The 24,469-nt window shown below is 35.6% G+C and overlaps 1 long non-coding RNA gene across 3 annotated transcripts; it reads right to left on the reverse strand.

The window, feature by feature from the left end:
* Positions 1 to 16,050: 16,050 nt before the first annotated feature.
* LOC118647404 lies at positions 16,051 to 17,703 on the reverse strand. 3 transcript variants are annotated; one of them, XR_004964680.1, is made up of 6 exons: positions 17,639 to 17,703; positions 17,190 to 17,544; positions 16,989 to 17,100; positions 16,661 to 16,899; positions 16,356 to 16,515; positions 16,051 to 16,262 (listed from the first exon to the last, which is right to left on the reverse strand). It is a non-coding gene; the product is annotated as an uncharacterized LOC118647404 (long non-coding RNA). The 3 variants fall into 3 exon arrangements; XR_004964681.1 differs by having other exon boundaries at positions 17,654 to 17,668; XR_004964679.1 differs by having other exon boundaries at positions 16,052 to 16,262; positions 17,190 to 17,701.
* Positions 17,704 to 24,469: the final 6,766 nt, after the last annotated feature.

A 24,469-nucleotide genomic window follows, 5' to 3' on the forward strand; every position in this document is an offset into this window, starting at 1 on the left:
AACTCCACACTTTTTAACTTTTCTTTTATTCTTTTCTCCATTCTGTAATTAATAGATAAATTTTGTAAAATATTATCTGTACCTCTCTCTGTGTGCGTGTGCGTAAGTGCGTGTGTGTGCGTGTGTGCGTGTGCGTGTGTGTGTGTGTGTGTGTGTGTGTGTGTGTGTGTGTGTGTGTGTGTGTGTGTGTGTGTGTGTGATCATGCGTGTATGCGTACGTGTGTACTGTATCAACACTAGCAGATCGGCGAGTATACAGACAATTGTAACATTTAAGTGGATCGCCTCTATTATTACAATCTTTTATAGCATGCATTTCAGAATAATGTCCGCATAGCTGTTCAGCCTTACAATTTTTGGCAATATGTCCAAAGTTTATACAATTATAACATTGTAATACCCCTAATATAGTCCGCGAACATACACGCCAAATACCTAATATAGATTCAATTATTACTCAATAATTTATAGCAAGAGTGATCTCCAGAATGCAACTGGTAAACTTTTTGGTATTTTTGTTAGGAAAAATGTATTTTATCTTAACCTCTTCTCTACAAACGTTATCTAAATTTTGAGCAATTAATTTATCTCTGATATTATCAACAGTCATATCTGTGGGCACTCCGTGTACTATCCGAGTCATATCAATCGTGGATTGAGTCTTATACTCTCAGTGATCATAAGACCAGCTTTAACAAAATCCGGATGATTTTTAATTCTATCCATATTAGGCTTATCCGCATTTATTCTAATGGAATTGCTAGGTCAAAAGCAACTTATTTATTTTAAGAGCTCATTGTGCCGGTTTAAATGCGTTAAATAGAGCCTCTTTTGTATCTTTAGAAGATTTAAATCTATCCGAATTCTGTTCATACGGTACAACAAAAAAATTAGTAGTATTTGGAATATCTACTTTATTGCCCTTAGACATTTGAATCACTGATTTCAATTTAGCATTACCAATAACGTTCGTATACGTTTTTCTATTACTTGTTATCGTTGAATTAACAGTATTAAGATTACACTGCGATTTAATATCCGACATCATACCTACTATTACATTTTTAATGTCTTTAATAGTGTGGCGGTCTTTCGCCACTCCAGTCAGCGCGCCTACGCTATTGCGCGCTCATCACCTACGCTGCTGCGTCAACCGCCGCGCGCTCACCGCCCACACCGCGCGCCGCCGCGCTTATCATCACGCGCTCGCTAGCCGACAGAGCGGAGCACTCAGGAGTAAGATGCAGCGGCTCTGCTATATAAGGACCACCCGCAGCGCGGATAATCTAATCTAAAATCAAGATTCATTAGCGAAGAGAATACTCTGGTATATTAGATATTCTCTTAGCAGCAGTTTTTTGGTTACGACGGGCCTCCACCTCAAAGTGTGCTCGTCGAAAACAATACGGGCCTCCTTCTCAGAGTGTGCTCGTTACCCGGGCCTCCCTTATCGGGAGTGTGCTCGGTGGCTTCTCTCGAGTGAGCTCGACGACTGGGCCTCCTGCCGGAGTGCGCTCGGCGGACCTCGACGGCAACATCCTGCCTCGACGAAGAAAGACCTCCTGGCCGGCTCAGCCAACAGAGCGGCCGCCGTCTCGGATCGACACGAGGACACCAAGGCTCGACCTGGGGGAAACCCGACTGAAGTGGAAGCTCATCACCTGGGACCTTCCGCCTATTCCTCGGAACAGGACTCCACGCTTCTTGCAGAGCACGGTGGAAACGCAGACTACACCGACCAGGCTGAAAGCCGACGCCAGCGTTCAAGCCAAGTTTCCAGGCGGTTCAATAATTATGCCAAAGTACTTTATTATTTCTACGCGCTCAATCTCATTTCCATCCAAACATCTCACAATAATATTGCCTCTCAATTCTTTCCTTATACCTCTAACTAACATATATTTTGTTTTTCCCGCATTCATCTTCAGTTTATTAATATTCATCCATTCCTCCACTACGTTAAATGCAATATTCAATTTCCTCTCTACCTCCGCACTACTCTCACCTGTTACATATATTAAGGTATCGTCCGCAAACATTTTTATATTACGCACATCCGAGCAAACGTTAACAATATCATTCATATATATTATAAACAACAATGGTCCCACTACCGAACCCTGTGGCACTCCGTATTCCGTAGTCAGTAGCTTAGACCATCTATCATTAAATTGAACTTGTTGCATTCTATCTTTTAAGTACGACCTAAACCATTCTAGAACTGTTCCTGTAATACCATACTGGTATAATTTCTCTAATAATCTTCCTCTATCAATTGTCTCGAAAGCCCGTTTAAGATCTACAAAAATAACTCCTACTATTTGTCTCTCACTAATAATCAATTTCCATTCATCTATAACTGTTTGAATTGCTGTTTCACACGAATAATTTTTCCTAAAGCCCGACTGATGTTCCGTTATAATATTATTACTTTCTAGGTAGACCTCAAATTGCTTTTTAACTATTATCTCTAATACTTTTTCATATATTGATAATATATTGTAACGCGCGCGCTTGCGGAAAAGGAATAAGACACACTCTCTCTAACTGAAAGAAACGAACAGCTTTATTGCAATTAACACAAAGCATCTCTACAAGCTCGAGGTTGCTCTCAGACTGTTTTATTCCTTGTTTATTCCCGTTGCCCCGGCTCTTGACAGCTGACCGCCGCCGCCGATCGATATTCCCGATCCGATAGCTGACTCGCGATCGCAGAGTATACCGGGCAGCGCACGTAACACTGCCCTCTCTCTTAAAGATTGTCGTCCCGACAATCCGGAAGACAATTCGACGCGTCTCTTTGAGTAGACGCCTCAGGATTCCTAGACGATTTCCTGCCCTCCACGTGCAGTTGCAGCGAGTACAATGGGCCACGTCCATCCGAGCTCGCCTCCTCTTGACTGGAAACTCTCATGCGTCTTCCCTCGAAGGCTCCTGCTGATTAGGCTCCTTCGCAGAGACTCTTATGCCCGATTCCAGTTTTTCGCTGCCCGTGCTCTTCCATCTTGAGCCTTGAGCACTTCTCGCTTTTTACTTCTCTCTTCAGGATCAGAGGGGGAAATAATTTCCGTGGACCCAACGCTTTTTAAAGCTCTCTGTCCTCTGCCTCGGCATTTGCCCAAAGTCCCACGGGAAAACCACGGTCAAAAACCGTGTAAGAGGCAGACTTGAGAAAACATCCCAGATTAAAAATTCAGTTTCTCTCTTCTTCCCAGCTTACTTTAATGAAACTGAAACAAAACGAAAGAACAAACAAACGCAGAAAAATCAACAGTTTTAACTCTTTCTTTAGAACAAAACAAAAACATTCTTCCCCTTCCTTCACGTTCGCGTACAGGCTCAGGCTTGTTTCGGCTTCGTAAAGAAGATTCTAAGACTAATTTCTTTCCTGAAAAAGAGCTAAACGGTTTGCATGAACGACTTTATTTTTAAAGCGGGAAGATTTCTCTATACAATATAAAACATCTCCAAGTTTTTTCTTAATTTTCCAAGGTCCCTCCCAAGAACTCTGCAATTTCGGGGCCCTTCCTGCCACTCGTCTAGGATTAAAGAACCAGACCTTTTGTCCCGGCTCATAAAGCACTCGCCTAGTTCGTTGATCATACCAGAATTTCGCATTCCGGGAACTGATGCGAAGACGCTGACGGGCGAAACAATGGACTACATCGAGCCTATCTCTGAGTCTGGAAACAAAATTTCCATCTTTTTCCTCTTCTTCTTTTTTAGAAGGGGGACATCCTCTAAGAAGATCTAAAGGCAGACGAAGATCCTGTCCTAGATATATTTCAGCCGGAGACGCTCCAGTAGCCTCCTGCTTCGAAGAACGAAACGCTAGTAAAAACAAAGGAATCCACCGATCCCAATCCTTCTGATTTTCGCAAACGAATTTTGCCAGATAATCCAAGATGGTACGATGCTGACGCTTAACTTGTCCGTCCGATTGCGGATGAAGAGGTGTTGTTTGCGTCTTTTTCATTCCTAATAGAGTTGACATTTCCCGGAAAAGTTTAGATTCGAAATTCCTTCCTTGATCAGTATGTAACTCCAAAGGAATTCCATGTCGAGAAAATACTTGTTCAACCAATCAATGATCTCGCGACGGTACTAGCTCTCTTGTTTTTGAGAGGAATCGCTTCTGGCCATTTGGAAAAACAATCCACGATTACTAAGAGATACCTATTCCCCGAAGAAATCGGTAAGGGACCAAGGATATCTACTTGTATCCTTTCAAAAGGAGCGCCCACATTGTAAGTCTGCAAAGGAGATTTCCCTTTTCCGATGGGGCCTTTCCTTGCGATGCAAACTTTACACGTGGCACATCGCCTCTCTACATCTTTTTTGCTGGAAGCCCAATAAAAATGTTTACGAATTTTCTGGAGGGTCTTGTTCACGTCGAAATGTCCTCCAGAAAAAGAGTCATGGGTCTCCTCTAGAATTTCCTGTACCTTCTGTCGAGGGACCACGATTTGAAAAATACTCTTCTGTAAGTCCGGAAAAATCCACTCTTATGAAAGACACCATCGATCATAGTAAGTTAGTCCCAATGTGACCAATAAATCTTTAAAGAAACCTCTTCGGAAGCTAGTTCTTGCCAATCCGGTTGACTAGCTCCTTTAGCCCGTATTATCATAGAAGTAACGGAATCTTGTAGCTGAGCGGAGCGCCATTCCTGAGAAGTTCCTTCGGAGAAAAATATTCGATCAAAGATTGCTTCCACAGACGTCCCTTCATTAAACTCGACCTTAGCACAATACCGGCAGGGCACTTCCAAACATGGACGCCTCGAAAGTCCGTCAGCGTTTCCATGCGCTTTTCCACTTCGATAGAAGACGTCAAAATCGTATTGCTGAAGACGTTCCAACCATTTGGCCAATTGCCCTTCCAAATTCCGAAAAGACATCAACCATCGGAGACTAACATGGTCTGTTCTCACAAGGAACTTCCGTCCATAGAGGTAGTGATGAAAAGATTTTATTGAATCCACGACCGCAAGAAGCTCTCGACGGGTGACACAATAATTCCGTTCCACTTTGCTAAATACACGGCTGAAATAAGCGATGACCCTTTCCTCTTCTCCCTGTAATTGAGAAAACACCGCTCCAATGCCATGATTCGAGGCATCGGTATCTAAAATAAACTGACCTTCTTCCGAAGGAAAATATAAAATTGGAGGACAAGTCAAAACATGTTTCAAATTTTCAAATACCTCTTGACATTCAAGAGACCAAACAAATTTATTATTCTCTTCGGACAATTTATACAATGGTTTTGCTAAAGTTGCAAATCTTTTAACAAACCGTCTATAATACGAACAAAATCCGAGAAAACTTCGAACTTGCTTCCGCGTTTTTGGAAGCGGCCAATTTTTAACAGAAGAAATTTTTTCTAAGTCTGTTGCAACCCCCTCTGCAGAAATAACATGACCAAGATATTTTACTTCTCTTTTCATAAAAACACATTTACTGGAACTCGCAGAGTATACCGGGCAGCGCACGTAACAATATTAATAGGCCTATAATCACTTGCCCTCTTAGGTTTCTCTACTTTTGGTATTGGAATTATCGTGGATGTTTTCCACTCTTTCAAAAAACAACCCTCACTCAATGACTTATTTATTATATCACAATATTCCTCTTCTATGACACAAAACACTGTTTTTAATATATTGTTAGTTATTTCTTCTTTTGTACCTTTCTTTTTTGGCAACTCCCTAATAATTACTTCTAACTGTTCTGTCGTATTTAATTCAAATTTTTTCAATTCACCTTTCTTTTCAATACAATAAATAGTTCTCTTATTTGTGCTCGTTGTATAATTCTTATCTATAGATTTTATTATGTCTTTAATACTTTGTATATAATATAAGTTAAATTTATCAGCTATATCACACTCTATATTATTGTCTAATATTTCAAAATCTATTTTTCCTACAACTTTCGCGCCTATTGATCCTCCGCTAATAATTTCTTTTAATGATTTCCACATAGTTGTGGGATTGTTACTATTATGATCAATCATATTTTCATAATATTCTTTTTTCTTTGTTCTAATTAAATTAACTATTGCATTTCTTTCTATTTTAAATTGTTGCCAGTTTTGTTCCGTGCTATTGTACAGTGCTTTTCTATAAGCCTCATCTCTTCTAGTCGCTAGCTCTTCTATTTCCTTTGAATACCATTTTTTCCCTTCCCATATTTTCGGTATTCTCCAATAAAAAATTTTCTTAGGTGCTGAGATGTCTAGCACATCTACAATACAATTAATTAAATTCTTTGCCCTTACATTAATATCTAACTCATTAATATCTAAATCATATCCTTTTTCTAAATTACTCTCCACTAGGTTAATAAACTCATCCGCATTATATCTATAATCCCTGCCACTGAATTCTTTATATTTATTTACAATTTTGTTCATATTTATCACGACTTTTATCCACGCATGATCCGTTATCTTAGGTTTGTACTTGACTTCTACATTTATATCTTTATTCGCAAAAACTAGATCTATAATTGTTTTACTACTTTCGGTAATTCTCGTTGGTTTATCCACATATTGCTTTGTACCTAAACTTTGCATAGTTGTTAGTTTATTTGTATAATAAGAGTCCGTCATACAATCTATATTAAAGTCTTCTAATATTATACACTCTTCTTTTATCGTTAATTCTTCTACTATTTTCTCTAAGAATCCTATAAACTCTCCATGTGACGCACTCGGTGAATGATATATTACCATTAACACTCCTTTAAACAATTTCTCTTTTATTTCTATTGCAACGCACCACACAATCCTTTCAAATTTTTTCAATACTACTATTTCATACTTGATATCGTCTCTTACAGAGAGAGAGAGAGAGAGGGAGAGAGGGAGAGAGGGAGAGAGGGAGAGATAGATAGATAGATATATTTATTATGCCCGAGCATAGGCTATAGGGCAAAGTATGATAACACAAAATAGAATACACTTTTGAAACAAAATATACGCAAAAATAGCTAACATAATGAAAAATCGCATTGATATAAGTATAACTATATGACTAATCTAAATCTTAATATTAACTATACAAGTAAAGTGCTAAAGCTGAGAATTAAGGGAGACGATGAGAATGACAGAAAGCAAGACAGACAATACAAGATTGAAAAATCATGCTAACTCAGATGCCCCCAGAAATGAGCGAAGAAGGGTCTTGAAAGAGTCAAGCGAAGGAGCAGATACAATGTTAGCAGGGAAAGAGTGCCAAAAATATACCGCGGAGAGATGAAAGGAATTTCTGTAAGTGGTAGTTCTATGAAGAGGAATATGAAAAACATGAGACAAAGAAGTTGTGCGATCTGATTTTCTAACTGAAGGATCAGGAGGGGTAAATAGTTCACATAAGTAAGACGGAGCGTGCAAGTGGAGAATCCGATAAGTTAGACAGCCTAGAAAGTACAGTCTCCTGTTTTCAACCGAAAGCCACTCAAGACGATGTCTAAACGGCGTAATATGTTCATCTCGCTTAAGATTAAAAATGAATCTTATACAGCAGTTGACTAGTCGTTGCAGCTTAGTATTAAGTTCTTTACTCAATCCATGATAGACAAGGCAACAGTAATCAATATGTGGCTGGATCAAAGTATTGACCAGTTTAATTCTGAGTTTGGTAGAGAGAGAGTTTCGGTTAAATTTTAATTTATACAGAGCATGGTGAACGTTCTTTGAAACTTGTATGATGTGTTTATGCCATGACAGGTTAGACGTGAAAATAACGCCCAGATTTCTCACTTCACTCACAAAAAGCAAAGGCGTACAGTCAACGATAATCGGAGGAAGAAGAGAGGTGTCGATGCTATTAACATGTTTTTGGCTGCCAAGGATAATGGCCTTAGACTTAGTAAGATTAAGTCTAAGACCATTGACAATAGTGTAATCAAATATGGCATTCACATCTCTTGAGATCAATTCAAGACCACGAAGAATGTCTGCTGGAGGGCAGGACAAATAAATTTGCAGATCGTCGGCAAAGAGCATATGGCTGGTGAAAGACAGGACATTGCTAATATCATTAATGAAAAGCAAGAATAAAAGTGGTCCAAGCACCGAGCCTTGAGGAACACCAAGGGAAGTGTGAAGCCATTCAGAACGATTTCCTTCATCATCAATTACAGCTTGAGAACGGCATGTTAAGTAAGAGTAAAACCAAGTGACCACAGAATCGGAGAAGCCAAGTTTTTTGAGTTTGATAAGAAGATAAAGATGCGGGACAGTGTCGAACGCCTTACTGAAATCGAATAATACCATAATAGTAATAAGTCCACCATCTATTCCTGCCCTGACATCATTACATATACGAAGAAGAGCAGATTGAGTGTTAAAGCCAGAACGATACGCAGACTGCCTGGGGTCAAGTATATTGTTTGAGTTTAGATAATCAACTATCTGATCAGCGACAATCCTTTCAAGAGTTTTAGATAGTTCAGGCAAATTAGCAATCGGTCGCGTGTCAGACGGAGACAGAGGTTTACGAATTTTTGATAGAGGGCGTATTAGAGCATTCTTCCACTCAGAAGGAAATGAGGAGAGCTTTAGTGAATTATTAAAGAGATCGGTAAGCCAGGAAGATATACAAGGCCAAGCAATACGTAAAATAAAAAGGGGGATACCATCAGCGCCGGAAGCATACGAGTAAAGGGGGTGAGCAGTTATAAGTTTATAGATAGAATTAGGTGTAACCAGAGAGAATACAAACTCAGACTGACAAGGAGGACAGGTGATGCAGAAGATAGCTGATATAAAATCGGAAAAACACAAAGGTACGGCCGAGGAGACAGAGGTGTAATAAGAATTTAATTGAGACAAGGAAAAAAAGTGAAGAGGAGAGACCAAGGTGGATTTAACGAGACCAAGGCGAGCTAGCTCTCGCCATAATTTGGCAGGTTCAGTAATGTTATTTAAAGAACCAAGAAAAAACTCACTCTTAGCACGCTTGATATCAAGATTAAGCTGGTTCCTGAAGAGTCTGTACCTAAGAAAGCCAAGCAAGCTATTGGAACGTTTAGCCTGCTTAAATAACGTGTTGCGAACGCGAAGACGAGACTTAAGTTCTTCAGTAAGCCATCGTAAAGGTGGCCCCCTGGAGACAAAAGAACGGGTAGGCGCGAACACATCTAGTGCAGCACGTAAAGTACAGGAAAGTAAGGTACTAGATTCTTGCACATAAGCTTCCCTAGACAAATTAGTACGAGTACAATTGGCATTATTAACACTAATAGAAAGGAATTCGCAAAACTCAGTGACATTGATGTTTCTAAAACATCGTCGAGTATAGGAACGTTCAGTATTAATAGGAGAAAAGAGTGACAGCGAAAGAGAGAGAAGATCATGACCAGCAATGAAAGGGCTGGATGATTTAGCAAAAGATAAAACCTTATCACTATCATCCACTATCAGGACATCGAGACATGAGTTAGAAGTAGCAGTGTGATGAGTGGCATCTGATGGAATGATATACAGTGAGAGACTAAACATAAGTTGACGCAAATAAGTCGCTTCGTACTGGTTAGATAACAGATTACAGTTAAGGTCACCGCCAATAATTATGTTTTTATAAAGGTGAGAGACGCTAGTTAACGACCTAACAAAATCTTGAAGAAGGTTGCCCTTCGGTCTTCTGTAAATAGACGCGAACAGTATCGGTTCATTAAGCGGTAAGCGAATATCAATTATTAAGTATTCAGGGTCATTTAATTGGCCACCCGACGACGCAGCAACGATGGTAGCTCGTAATGATTTGTGGAGGTAACAAGCAACACCTCCACCAATGTTTCCGACACGATCATTTCTAATTAAAAAATAGCCATCCAACGCAACAAGGTCATCAGAGACACCGGCATGGAGCCAAGTCTCAGAGACTGAGATAACATGATATGGGATGGTATTAAAGTGCAGTCTGATGAAGTCGATGTGTCCACGCAAGGAATTGGCATTAAATTGAGCTACACGGAAAGACGAGTTGAGAGTTGAATAACCACGCGCAACGGGAGACGAGGACGAAGCAAGATTAGCAGGTCAAATGAGCCCACCAAGGTCACTCTCTGAGTTAATATAGATGATGGGTTTGCCATCAGAATGCCTGACGTGAATACGACCATTCTTTACCCAGACATATGTATATGAATTAGCTTTGGCAACTTGCTTAGTCTTTTGAAGGAGCTCATAAGTGTCCCTTGGTAGAAGCTCATTGACATGCACACTCCTGCTAGAATCATTACAGCAAATTTCCCTCTGAGTAAGCGTACCTCGTTCTCGCTTTTTAGCTATAACTAAGTCACGGACGGCACTTGAGGCTACAGTGATAATAAGAGATTTAGTGGATGAGATTGGCCCAGGTGGATCTCGGACAGCCCCGGATTGATTCCTGCGAGTAACAGATCTAACCTTGAGAATATGACAGGACAGATCAGGAATTCCCAAGGCCGTAAATATGTTTCGAGCGCACTCAGAAGGAGAAATAGACATCGCAGCAGGAACCCCGGAAAGGATAAGAGCATCTTCTGTAGGACTGCACGAGGCAGGAAGAGAAAGCTTACAATCGCCCTTAAAATCGCGGACTGCACTTTCGAGGGCAGCACATTGCTGTTCCAACGCATCTATGCGCTGACCATTTCGCTCAACACTGCACGCTAAACTATTTAGATGATTTAATTTGTCATTGAGTACACTATTGGTGCGCCGCTGTTCTTCAGCAAAAGCTGAAAATCTCGCTTCAGATTGTTTTAATTGGTCAATTAATTGACGCAAAAGTCTGTTAGTCGCAGTATCGGCATTAATGTCTTCTCGCGATTGCGACTGCAACAGAGCACCAGCACACCCAGGAGTTACTGAGCTGGCAGTGTCGGAATCAATAGGCCGTGCAAAAATATCCTCAGAAGGAGTAGGAGGTAAACACAATGAAGAAGTTAATGATTTGCAACATGCATCGGCATATTTTGCAAGAGAATAGGCCTTAACGCAACCCGGGTGAAACACTCTCTTGCAATCGCACTCGACAGACGCAGTCGCAACTGACTTCTTACATTTAGCACATACGGGCGCCATGATACTACAGTAGCGAACGCAGCAATAACACCAAATTAATAACACTAACGTTTTAGTAGTAAAATAAAGCACAGATAATAGTCAATGCAGCAACAACTGATGTCACGCCGTGTCGGTGATAAATATGAAATTTTAAGGCACACTGCAAGACGCAGCAGACTCAATTAGCACTCCACGAATTAACAGTAAATTTAAACTGAACACCCAGTAGGCACAGAGATCACGCGGAGCACACGCCGCAGAGGTAAGGCAGCGGCCAGGCAGCACGTTGAGGCATAAAGAAAGACAGCCGGAGGAGTGGCGCGTGCGCAGAAGAGAGACAGCCAATGGAGATGACGAGACAGAAGAAGTGCTCCAAAATGTATCAGTGCGTCCAAGCCAGAAAATTTGCCGTAACTGATAGAATAGAGGCCCGTGGACACTCACCATAAGAGGAAAGTGTCAAGAAAAAGTGCACTTGACCGTATGACTGCAAAAAGAAGACCCCGAAGGGCAAGAACAAGCAGCAAAAGTACAAAATTACGGAGCGAAGAAAAGTACGTCAACACACTGTACTCACCAAGAGAGAGAGAGGGAGAGAGGGAGAGAGGGAGAGAGGGAGAGAGGGAGAGAGGGAGAGAGGGAGAGAGGGAGAGAGGAGAGAGGAGAGAGGGAGAGAGGGAGGAGAGGGAGGAGAGGAGAGGAGAGGGAGAGAGGAGAGGGAGAGGGAGGAGGAGAGAGGGAGAGAGGGAGGAGGGAGAGGGAGAGGGAGAGCGGGAGAGAGGGAGAGAGAGAGAGAGAAGGAGAGAGAGAGAAAGAAGAGAGAGAGAGAGAGAGAGAGAGAGAGAGAGAGAGAGAGAGAGAGAGAGAGAGAGAGAGAGAGAGAGAGGAGAGAGAGAGAGGGGGGGGGGAAGAAAGCGGACAGCGGAAAGAGCCGGGACGGGAAAGAGTGGAAAGTGGACAGTCATATGAGCTTAGAGAGCCTCCCGAAGAGAAAGGCGACAACTGGTCACGTGACCAGCCTCTCCGCGGTTGGCTGGCACGATTACGTACAGAATTTGATCATGCGACCAATGCAGAACAGATGGTTAGTTATGTTTTGAATGTTTCAGAATATATTTACAAGGTATATTTTGTTTTATGTAGTAAATGTAAAGAATATCTGTTAATTTGACAACGTAGAATTCTTTTAGGTAATTAATTTGTTTATTATAGATAACGTTAATTATCATATAAGTACAGTAGCAAGATGAAACTGCACGTTTTTTGTGATAGAAGAAGAATTAATTACCTAACAGAATTTTACGTCGTCAAATTAACAGATATTTTTTACATTTATTACACAAAATATGATATACTTCGTAAATATACTCCGAAACGTTCAAAACATAACCATATGTTCTGCATTGGCGTTGCATTATTCAATTCTGTATGTAATCGTGCCAGCCAATCGCAGAGAGGCTGGTCACATGACCAGTTGTCGTCTCTTTCTCCTAGAGACTTTCTATATGAAGTATTCAAGCTTTTACACAATTTTATATGCTTTGTGTAATGTAAAAAACGTGTACGATAGCTCCGACACTGATTGTTTTGTATTATGATTATTAATATAAGTGTAGTAATGTAGAAAAGAAAAAGAAGTTCTACATAATCATGAGATCAAGAGACACGGTAGTAACTCGTGCCAAGTTATGACTATTCGTACAAATTTTTTATTGATTGTTCTCAGATTGTCATAATATACAGGGTCATTCAGAACAACACTAGATCCGTAAAATGACGTATTCCTGATTCCGCAATTCTAAAACGATTTTTCCTTTACCAAAATTTTATTTGAAGCGTAGTTTTTGAGTTATAAACCAAAATAGTTAACGAATTACGTGTCGAGTACAAAGGGCAGGCAGGGGCCAGAATCGTTACAAATTACTTAAACGAGCATTTTCCCGGACGCTGGATGGGTCGGTATGGCCCGATACGTTGGCCCGCAAGATCGCGACGTTCACGATTCGTCGCAATTGAACGGTGTGCAATTGAACGGTGTGCAACTGAACGGTGTGCAATTGAACGGTGCGCAATCGAACGGTGCGCAATCGAATGGTGTCCAATCGAACGGTGTGCAATCGAACGGTGTGCAATCGAACTGTGTCCAATCGAACGGTGTTCAATCGAACGGTGTCCAATCGAACTGTGTCCAATTGAACGCCAATAAAACTGTCCAAACGAACTGTGCGCAATTGAACGGTGTGTAATGTTTCCTGTCTAATAGCACGGTGAGCAATTGCAACGTATCTAATTGTACTGTGCGCCACTGAACCTCTCCCAAATCGGTGACAGATGGTTACGACACTTCTATTGTAAGTTTTATTAGTTTATTTATTGAACTGTGTATTTAATTTATTGTTACTTTCAACTTGAATATTATTCTTAACTTAAAAGTTAATAAGTGTTATTCTTAAATTAAAAGTAACATTCAAATTAACTTTTAAGTTAAGAATAACACTGAGGTTAACCCTCAAGTTCAAGGTTATACTCTAGTTAAGGGTTATACTCAAGTTGAGTGTCCGAAATAACACTAAAATTGAGTGTTGTTTTAAGTGTTACATTGAATGTTATTTTGAAAGTATTTTGGAGTGTTTTTTTTCCGTAAGGGTACCCTGGTAAAAAATATAAATCAGAGCGTAAGTCGAGTGTAAAGGGACAGTAATAGAAGCAGATAGCCAAATGAGGGCATGTATATCAAGCTTGTCCAAACTCAGCTCACAATTAAAACCCGCTTCCATTACGTTCCTACAAGCAGTCAGAAAGCTGCGAAACGAGAAGAACAAGGATACTTGTGAAAATCGGCTGAAATATGCAAACCGGCCACAAGCCGGTTTAATTAGGTCGTTAGATTGTTCCACGATTCAATTATATATGTAAAAAGACTATATTGCTAACGTCGGACTTATCCTATAGGAGTGATAGACGTAGTGAAAATCATGTACCTGCGTCGTTGTGCGCAAGCCTGGTATATAGTTAGTAGGCACGCGCGGTAGCGGGAGCAACTTTTGCGCGTGCACAAAATAGTCAAAGTACATTAAGTAGCATCGTAATGTTTTCATCCTCTTTCCAGCCCAATTAGCAATATATGAGTATTACATATATGGATTCAATGATGCACTTCACAGAACATTTGATTACAGCACCACCTATCATGCTACCCTGCAATTAAACTAGTGCTCTGTTTTTATCCTGGGACAGCACTTGTACAATTCCGCATTTACACATACATATGAAATTTTCAGCTACATTTTTCTCTTATACCAAAAGCTTCTAGCTGTTCTGAAAGCACATTATTATTATTTCCTATAGTGGCAATTCTGCATAACAATTATTTTGTACGTAAAAAGTCTTTGAAACTTACAAGGAAACCTCGCGAACCCGAAAATTCTGATTTTAATGAAACTTGGCATAAATGTAGAGGGGGCTATAGCCCCCTCTATTATAGCTACTATTTAAAATTTTATCTTCTGGTTCACAATTATCTTCATTATCAGGTTCATAATCATCATTATCATTTTTTAAAAATTCTTTCTCTTCATCTGTTACATATTCTATATTAGGTAAATCCACTTCCCAATAATTTTGAAATTCTAAAGCAGTATCAGTGTATACATCAAATGATAAGTCATTCACTGCATTTGTTATAATATTCTTTATTATATCACGTAATTGTATTTTTCTTGCATTTATAGGCGTTGGTGGAATATGTGTAATTTGAAATAAAATAATTAACATATTAGGAACATTCGCAACATTTATGTGTAACATTATGCTTTGCTTAATTAAAAACAATCTAAGCTAACAGAAAAATGAAACACATGTTAAATGTGATACTGATGTATTAATCAAGCACACGTTAGACTTGATACTGATGTGAAAATGACGCGTAACATTATTAATAAAAATATCAAACTTTTATTAATATATAATTTCCATTTCATATATGATACATACCTTGACATGACGAATATAAAACTTGAATGTGAAATATGTGACGTAGACAGAATGAACACTATGTGAAAGCAACGTGACTAATATTGCAACTGTTAGATAAAAACTAATACATACAGAGATGCAGATAATATAAATGTATAGTACAATATTATAACATAGATAATATATAATATACATAATATACACATAGATGATATATATAAAACGTAGTATAAGATATTATACTTACTTTATAAATGCTACATACATAAATCGTTTATAAGCCCAAACGGAAAATTTTCTGATTTTAATGAAACTTGGCGTAAACCCAGATAGCACAATATATTCTGAGAATATTTTGAGAATATTATGAAAATGTCACGTCAGATATACGTAAGATATACTCCACGTATACTATGAGATACTCAGAATATACTCAGGATATTCCTATGTCCGCAGTAACATTGTTCTCAGTATATTCTCAGAATATCTTCCATGATATTCTGAGAATATTCGAAGTATATTCTCAAAATATTATAAATGATATTTTGAGAATGTACTTTGAATATTTTCAGAATATCATAAAAAATATTCTGAGAATATACTGAGAACAATGTTACTGCGGACATAGGAATATCCTGAGTATATTCTGAGTATCTCATAGTATACGTGGAGTATATCCTACGTATATCTGACGTAAAATTTTCATAATATTCTTAGAATATATTGGATTTTTTCCTAAGCATCCTGAAAACATTAAAAAATTCAATTAATTAGGTTTGATTAATTTTTAGATGCAATTTTTAAATACTTATTTATTTTAGCGTATTATTTTTTACATAAACATGTTTTAAATAGATTTTATACAAACATAAACAAAAAATAATTTTTAAGCATATTTTAAACTTAAAATATTTTATTTTTTATAAATATATTTTAAAATAAGTACTACTTTATACGTAAAAATGTGAATAAAATATAGAACTTAGTAACGTTTAATAGTAAATTAATATAATCAAATATTTTATATAATTTATATAAAATACAGGAGAAATTTTATTATTTTATATAACTTATTACAGCGCAACAAAAAAATTGCGAAAAACAAAATTAATTCTGCGTGTTAAGCGTAGCTTTTGAACATCGCTCTTTGGCGTGAGCGAGCCAAATTTTTATCGGAGCTGACAGTTATTCCTCCGTGGAATTTTGATAATGTTTTCTCAACGCACCTAAAATGATGTTATTTTAATAATCTAGTCAATGTTTTAAATCAGATAATCTGCATATTTTTACACTTTATATATTATTATTTTATAACTTACTAAGTATAACTTTGCATATCATTAAGTCCACAAAAATATTTTTCTTTTTGCCTCCGACCCAGCTATATTGAACGGCGAGTTCGTTTGTAAATATTTTCCGCATTAGTTTTAAAGCTGAAGTTTTCACATTTTGGCCTCCTAAATTTGCAAACTCCTTAATCTGTTATAACATAAGAAATGTTATATATATAAATAATCCGTTCATTGACACAATATTTATATAATTTTGTCCAAAAATTCCATATTTCTAAAAATTACAAATATTACAAAAATTATTTCACAATATGTTGGGGGTTTATATTTACCATTTTTTTCCTATAATTTTCGTTCTCCTTAAGCTTAATTTCTAATTCTTGTAGACTTCTTTCATCTTTCAGTGGAAGATTACACCAAATGTCAATAGTTTCAATTTCTTCGGAACTTTGAAATTGGCGAGTTTGTTATATGGGCAACTCAATTGGAATTTTCTTTGGTATTGTTGAAAATAATCTCTTTTCATAGGCCAACAGTTTATTGAATAGCGATCCTCGTGGTATACAAGTAACTACGCAATATATCCGAATATAAGAAGATTAATATTATTAAAATAAAGGACAGATAACTTGTTGAGCTACGTTACCGTGGGGAACTCACCTCTTTGGTTATATGGGCAACTTAATTGGAATTTTCTTTGGTATTGTTGAAAATAATATCTTTTCATAGGCCAACAGTTTATTGAATAGCGATCCTCGTGGTTTACAAGTAACTACGCAATATATCCGAATATAAGAAGATTAATATTATTAAAATAAAGGACAGATAACTTGTTGAGCTACGTTACCGTGGAAAACTCACCTCTTAGGTTATATGGGCGCGATTCAATTAGGATTTTCTTCGATATTGTTACAAGTAACTACGCAATAAGCACACAGCAAACTCCTCTAATATGGCTGTACCGTGACGGGCGAAATTGTAACGCCTATCTCTCTTTACCAGGTGCCGGAATAACCCCACAAATTTCTGATAATGAGGAATCTTTGACTTATTCAAAAATACGGGCGCCGAAGAATGCCAAGTATTTGTAGACGATTATGTCTTCACTCGATGATTAAACGATATTGAATTATAATAATGTATATTAGGAGAGAGGAGTCGGATCACGTCGACTGCCCAGAACGAAGTCCAAGGTTTGTTTTTTATTCTTACACTGCTGCACTGGTGTAATAAGTTAGAATAAGACAAATATATTTTTTCTTATTCTAACTTATTGCACTAGTACAGCAGTGCAGGAATAAAAAATAAACCTCATAAACACGCACGTCTTACTACACTCGGTTCACAGTTAACATTGATCGTCGCATTCGTCGCACGTGGCACGCACGCGACACGCCAATGTTACAGCCGTGCGCCTGCGCGTGCCGCGGCAGCGTGCTAGATCCGTTCTGACGCGCTCGGTAGGAAGCGTTCCTACCGAGCGCGTCATGCGTCGCGTCGTCCTTCGCATTCATTCAAAACATGTATTATATTTTATCATAATAAAATGAGACGTTTTGATTGGACGCGAAAAACGATGCGACGTGTTACGCGCTCGGTGGGAACGCTCTCTTATTTTTAATTGAACTTGTTGCACAGTTGAACTTTTTTCTTTATCTCTCCAATGAACAGAAAAAGAAGACTGCTGAATCGTGCAAGAAGTTCAGCTAAAAAACAGATCTATTGCTTTTGGATTGGAGCGCATTCTAAAACAAAACATCCAAGATAATGGAAATATATTACTAAAATATTTTACTAAAAATCTCTCTCAATTGACCCTTTTCATTAAAAGTTATTAAGATTCATTAAAATTTATTAAAATTTATTAAAATTTATTAAGATTCTTTAACATTCATTAAAATTCATCAAATTTCTTTTTCTGTTAAATAACGATTTAAAAAATTAATAAATTTTAATAAATTTTTATGAATTAAATTAGTTTTAATAAATTTTAATGGATTTTAATGAATTTAATAAATTTAAATGAAATGAGTTAATTGAGAGAGATTTTCAATAAAATATTTTTATCAGGGGTGATAGTCTATGAAATAAGCTTTAAACCATAGAAAATTGATCAATCACAGTCGATTGTTATTAAAATACTCAATTGTGATTAATCTATTTCTTACGGCTTAAAGCTTAAATGTTTTGTTGTAGACAAGGTTTGAAAAAGAGATAATGGATCGCTAATATTTTGTATATTCTGAGGATATATTGGGTACAGAATATCATGCATGGAGTATGAGATATCCTCAAAATATCCTCAGAATATTACGTATATACATGAAACGTTCGGAACAAATTTCGAATATACGAATAATCTACGATATACATATGGTATATAATATTCTGTACCCGATATACTCAGAATATCCTCAGAATGTACGAAATATTAGCGATCAATTATTTACTGTTTACGATATCCTTAGTATATTCTTAGAATGTTATGTATATATATGGGATATTCCGTATGAATTCAGAATATACGGACGATATCATGTGCTATCTGGGAATGTAGAGGGGATAAATACATTAATTTAAAAGAGAAATTTTTTTTATACAGGGTGTCCCAACGCACGTGGACCATTACTCGTAAAAAGGTAAAAGGGATCGAGATGAACATAAAAGTCCAATATTGTCTTGGGTTAGGTCTGCAAATAACCGAGATATTAACGTATGGAATTCTCAAATAATCTAATTAATTTCTAATTGTGAACAGTAAATAGTAAAAGCTTATCAAACATTCATAATAGATTTTTTCCCGTGTTATGACTCAAGCGGATCGAGCTCTGTTCTCGGCGCGCTTTCATTCGCATAATTTGAAAAATTAATACCTTGATTATTGGTGGACCTAACCCGAGACTTAACTCAAGACCTAACCCAAGACAATATTGGACTTTTATGTTCATCTCGATCCCTTTTACCTTTTTACGAATAATGGTCCACGTGCGTTGAGACACCCTGTATATCACAATAAAAAAACCACTTGGATAATGATTATTTTGGCAATTGCCAGCAATGAAAATATATACCACAATAAAAAACCACTTGGATAATGACTACTCTGACAATTGCCAAAGTAGTGTCATTATCCAAGTGGTTTTTTATTGTGGTATATATTTTCATTGCTGGCAACTTAACAAAGCCTATTGAAAGTTTTTAAAAAATTTTTTATTTTGGTTCAAAAACGGCTTGAAGGGATGAAACCACCCTTCAAAGTTGAGACATTTTCTCGATATATCTCGTAAACTAAACAAAATATTAAAAAGTGTTTCATATAAAAGTTTTACAGCATAAATACCTCTATTTAACTATGCTATTTATTAAAAAAAACAAAATTAAAAAAAATTTTTTGAGAAAAAATGAATTGCATAGTTAAATAGTATTAGGTATTTTGCTGTAAAACTTTGGTATGAAACATTTTTTTATATTTTGTTTAGTTTACGAGATCTATCAAGAAAAGGTAAAAACTTAATTTTTGAAGGGTGGTTTCAACTCTTTAAACCGTTTATAAGCACCAACTAAAAATTTCTAAATTCATTTATTTACCCCTTCTACATTTATGCCAAGTTTCATTAAAATCAGAATTTTCGAGTTCACAAGGTTCTCTTGTTAGTCATGATGCGGATGAAAGTCACGACGAGACGATTGCACAAATGTATAATTTTCTAGTTTTTTTGTTTTTTAAAGAAAATTGTATCTAGCAAAGTTTCTCATTGTCTATACTTTAATTCTGGAGAAGGATTTACAATTCTATAAAATCTATTAAGAGTTAAGCGTATCCAAAAATAATTAGCGTTTAATTGATAAAACAGACGACTTCACCATCTCTTTAAATGACCTGCAAAATAAGATTCGACTGCTATGAATACGGGCCTAAAACTATTCGAAAGAATATTAGAACTCTAAAGAAACTTTTAAATTTTTTAATACAGTGTGCCAAATCCACGGGAATCCAATGTAGTGCATCATGGCGCAGCGTCACCAGAACAATTTTTATTTTTTTTTACTATGTTGCCCTATAAAAAATTGAGCAAAAATAAATTTTACAGAGGATATTTCAAGGAATATTTATATTAAATATAATTGGTATGAATAAAAAACATAACCTCCAAAAATTTTTTTTTAACTAAAAAAATCTTTTAAAATTTTTTTGAAAAATTGTCTCATTGATATTCATAATTATTTTTTTTATTAAAATTGGTCGAGCCGTTTTCAAGAAAATTGCTTTTTTTATTTTTTTTTCTTCTCCATATTTTTAAAATGGAGATATCAAGTTATTATTTACAAAAAATTTATGTTACATTGGTATAAACTTATGACATGAATTAAAGTGATATCTGCGGGGACAGATTTTATTCCGCTAGGCTTTTTAAAAAAATTTTTTTCTCAATGTACTGTATTAATACATATTAATTAATATCAGTCTATGAATTAGATTTTATATCGAGAATAAAAAAATTTTTTAGACTGTTTTTTTACCATCCTTTGTATTTGAATTTGAAATTATAAAAAGTTAAAGGAGCTAATCTTTTTTTCTAAGCTTTTCATCATTGTTTGAATTGCACGATATTATTCGTATATGTTATCTCTACAGAAGTACAGTTTTATTTTGTACATATTTATCATACATTAGATATTATGTATCGTAGATTAAATAAATATTGTCTTCAAGTAAGTTTACGTACCAAAAATATAAAAAAATTTTTTAAATATAAACTTGACCGTTTTTCTTTAGATTATTTTATGTACTTTAATTCTGTGAAAGACTTTTGCAACTTTATAAAGTCAATTAAAAAATTAGTTTATTTAATAAATGTAGGTAAAGCAAACGGCGAATAAACTTCTGAAAAGGTGAAACCTCCGATCACGCTGAAATTTTAACCAAAGCTTACCCTTGATTAGAGAAGAAAGTCCCTAAAAGGATTTTCGCCGACAAAGCTTTGTTTGCCCTTTATCACTTCCTAAAGTTGCAAACATTTTTACTGTATATCTCTGAAAATATTGATTTTAGAGAAAAAAGTTTTAAACAAAAAATGAAGCTCATAAAAAGCTCTACAAAAAAAGTTATATACATTTTTTACGTAAACCTATTATTTTGGCTATCATTATTTGCAAACATTTTTACTGTATATCTCTGAAAATATTGATTTTAGAGAAAAAAGTTTTAAACAAAAAATGAAGCTCATAAAAAGCTCTACAAAAAAGGTTATATACATTTTTTACGTAAACCTATTATTTTGGCTATCATGAAGAAAAAAAGCTTTTTTTCCCTCAACATTTTAAAAGCTTTCATTATGTATCTCAGAAAAGATTAGCGTAAAAAATAGGTATAAAAAATGCGTACTATAAAAAACACACACACACACACACACACGCGCGCGCGGGGGTGCAAGGAGGGCCTTTGGCTCTCTCCCTCCCGCACCCCGCTAATAGAGATACCCTGAATAGAAATGCGCAAAATTCAAATGAATACGTATATAATAAAAATCTCGTTTCAAATGCGCACAGACCAAATACGCACAGTGCGAAACGAACACAGTCGCAAACCCATGTGGTGCAGAGAATGTTTTGCGCGCGCGCGCGCACACACACACACACACACACGGGGGAGGGCTTCGCCCCCCCCCTCCCGCATCCACCCCGTCGGTAGGGGTGCCCTGAAAAGTTGCAACCCATGTGGTAAGTTCGTGCGCATTTGATCCGTATGCATTTGGTCCATGCGCATTTGTTACTGTAATCCTAACTTTAACCCAATCAATTTTAAGTCATTATTTAAATTTATGAATATCCAATTGACCATGTTACAATGTCAATTGGATATTCATAAACCAGGAGAATGCCTACAATAAACCCATCCACGCGCGTGTGTTTATACGAGTAAAATCCTGTTAATCCAAAATTAAAATTATTTTATTTCATAACAGTTATTATAACTGCCAAAATAATAGGGGTACGTAAAAAATGTATATAACCTTTTTTGTAGAGCCTTTTATGAGCTTCATTTTTTGTTTGAAACTTTTTTCTCTAAAATCAATACTTTCAGAGATATACAGTAAAAATGTTTGCAACTTTAGGAAGTGGCAAATAAAGCTTTGTCGGTGAAAATCCTTTTAGGGACTTTCTTCTCTAATCAAGGGTAAGCTTTGGTTAAAATTTCAGCGCGATCGGAGGTTTCACCTTTTCGGAAGTACACCCGATAACACTTATTATTCATTTTTTAATTTATATTTATTTAAGAGATCAAATTGTAAATTACAAAAAAATTCAATATTAATACTTGTGTCTATTTTTAATAAAATTACATCTATTATTACAGTAAACTAATGTACTTGGAGTTTTATATTATGTTACATTTATGTAACACATGTGACACAAAAACGAAAGTAATTACATAATATACAAAAATTTTATGATTTGAGGACAATCAATCTGCATGCCTCTTAAAACATTTTTTTATTTTTTTGTAAACTATAAATTTTTATAAACTATAAAAAACCTTGCACTTTATTAATACTGATAAAAACTAGAGTGTACTAGTCTGGAACCTATTTGACATTCGATTAATTTAGCCATTTTATTTACAATTTGACCGGATAATCGGTTAGTTCAGTTATCCAATCGAATTACGAAAAAATGGTATTAATAGTTTAATAAATAATAAATAACAATTATATATTAAAATATTACATTTTTTAAGTGTAATAAATACTAAAATTTATTTATACTACATATATAAAATATATACAAATATATACAAATATATATTAAAATATTACATTTTTTAAGTGTAATAAATACTAAAATTAATTTATACTACATATATAAAATATATTGATAAAAATATTTAATTATTCAGATATCTAATAAAATACGGATACTATATTTCACACACACACGCGCGTGCGCGCGCGCGCGTGTAATTTTTTAATATATAATTGTTATTTATTATTTATTAAACTATTGATACCATTTTTTCGTAATTCGATTGGATAACTGAACTAACCGATTATCCGGTCAAATTGTAAATAAAATGGCTAAATTAATCGAATGTCAAATAGGTTCCAGACTAGTACACTCTAGTTTTTATCAGTATTAATGAAGTGCAAGGTTTTTTATAGTTTACATAACAATTTTGTAATCCCACATAAAATTATTAAATTTATATTTATATATTTTTTATAATATATTATATATATTAAATAAATTTTATATTATATTTTTATAAAATATATTATATATATTATATATATATATATATAAATTTTTATTTAATAATTTATGTAAATTATGCAATCTGAAAACATATGAAACTAAAAGATGACAACAATGTGCAACATTTGTGTAACATAAGTTATGAAAGAGGAAGAATATTATCTGATAAAATGCATGCAGGGCCGCGAGTCGCGGAGACGATGCCCCCGTAATTTTCGTGGAGGTCATTATCACCGAGTGCACTTGCGCTTGAGGAAGGATTCTGAGCGCGATGTTCAGTACAGTTATAACTCCGATGTGAGGCTGACGTTTCTGCTTCTCTCGTGAGAGTTTGCCCGAAGAGTTATCGTACTTTTTTTCTGAATGGATATATAATAATCGTTTATTTTGATCAAAAGTTTTGAATTGGCAATTATAATTACGAAAAATGGAAACGTTTGTAGGAAAGTTTAATCGTAAACGAAAATTTTTCAAATTAATTAATTGTTAACGAGTACGAAGTATGTGATCGAATATTTAAAACTTGTTCAGTATATGGTATTTGTACTATTGTATTTATTGTATAACTGACGTAAAGAGATCGTATATATATACATAGCAAAAAATACTTTATATTTGTGTTAAAATCGTTTAGCAAAATTTTTGTATTAAATTTTTAATGTAATGTTTATTGTATTATTTTATTAAATGGATATTTAACATTTCTTAGTGTAAAAATAATATAATTTATGGATAAATTATGGATAAATGAACAAATAATAAAGAAATAACGTTTTAATATGTAAACTCTATCGTTATTAAATGAATAAAATGTACGTGTTAATATATTATACTATAAATAGTAAATTTTACTGAAGAAATATGTTTCCACAATTTCTTATTGTTTC

Source organism: Monomorium pharaonis, chromosome 9 (genome assembly GCF_013373865.1).
Source record: "Monomorium pharaonis isolate MP-MQ-018 chromosome 9, ASM1337386v2, whole genome shotgun sequence".
NCBI classification, from domain to species: domain Eukaryota; kingdom Metazoa; phylum Arthropoda; class Insecta; order Hymenoptera; family Formicidae; genus Monomorium; species Monomorium pharaonis.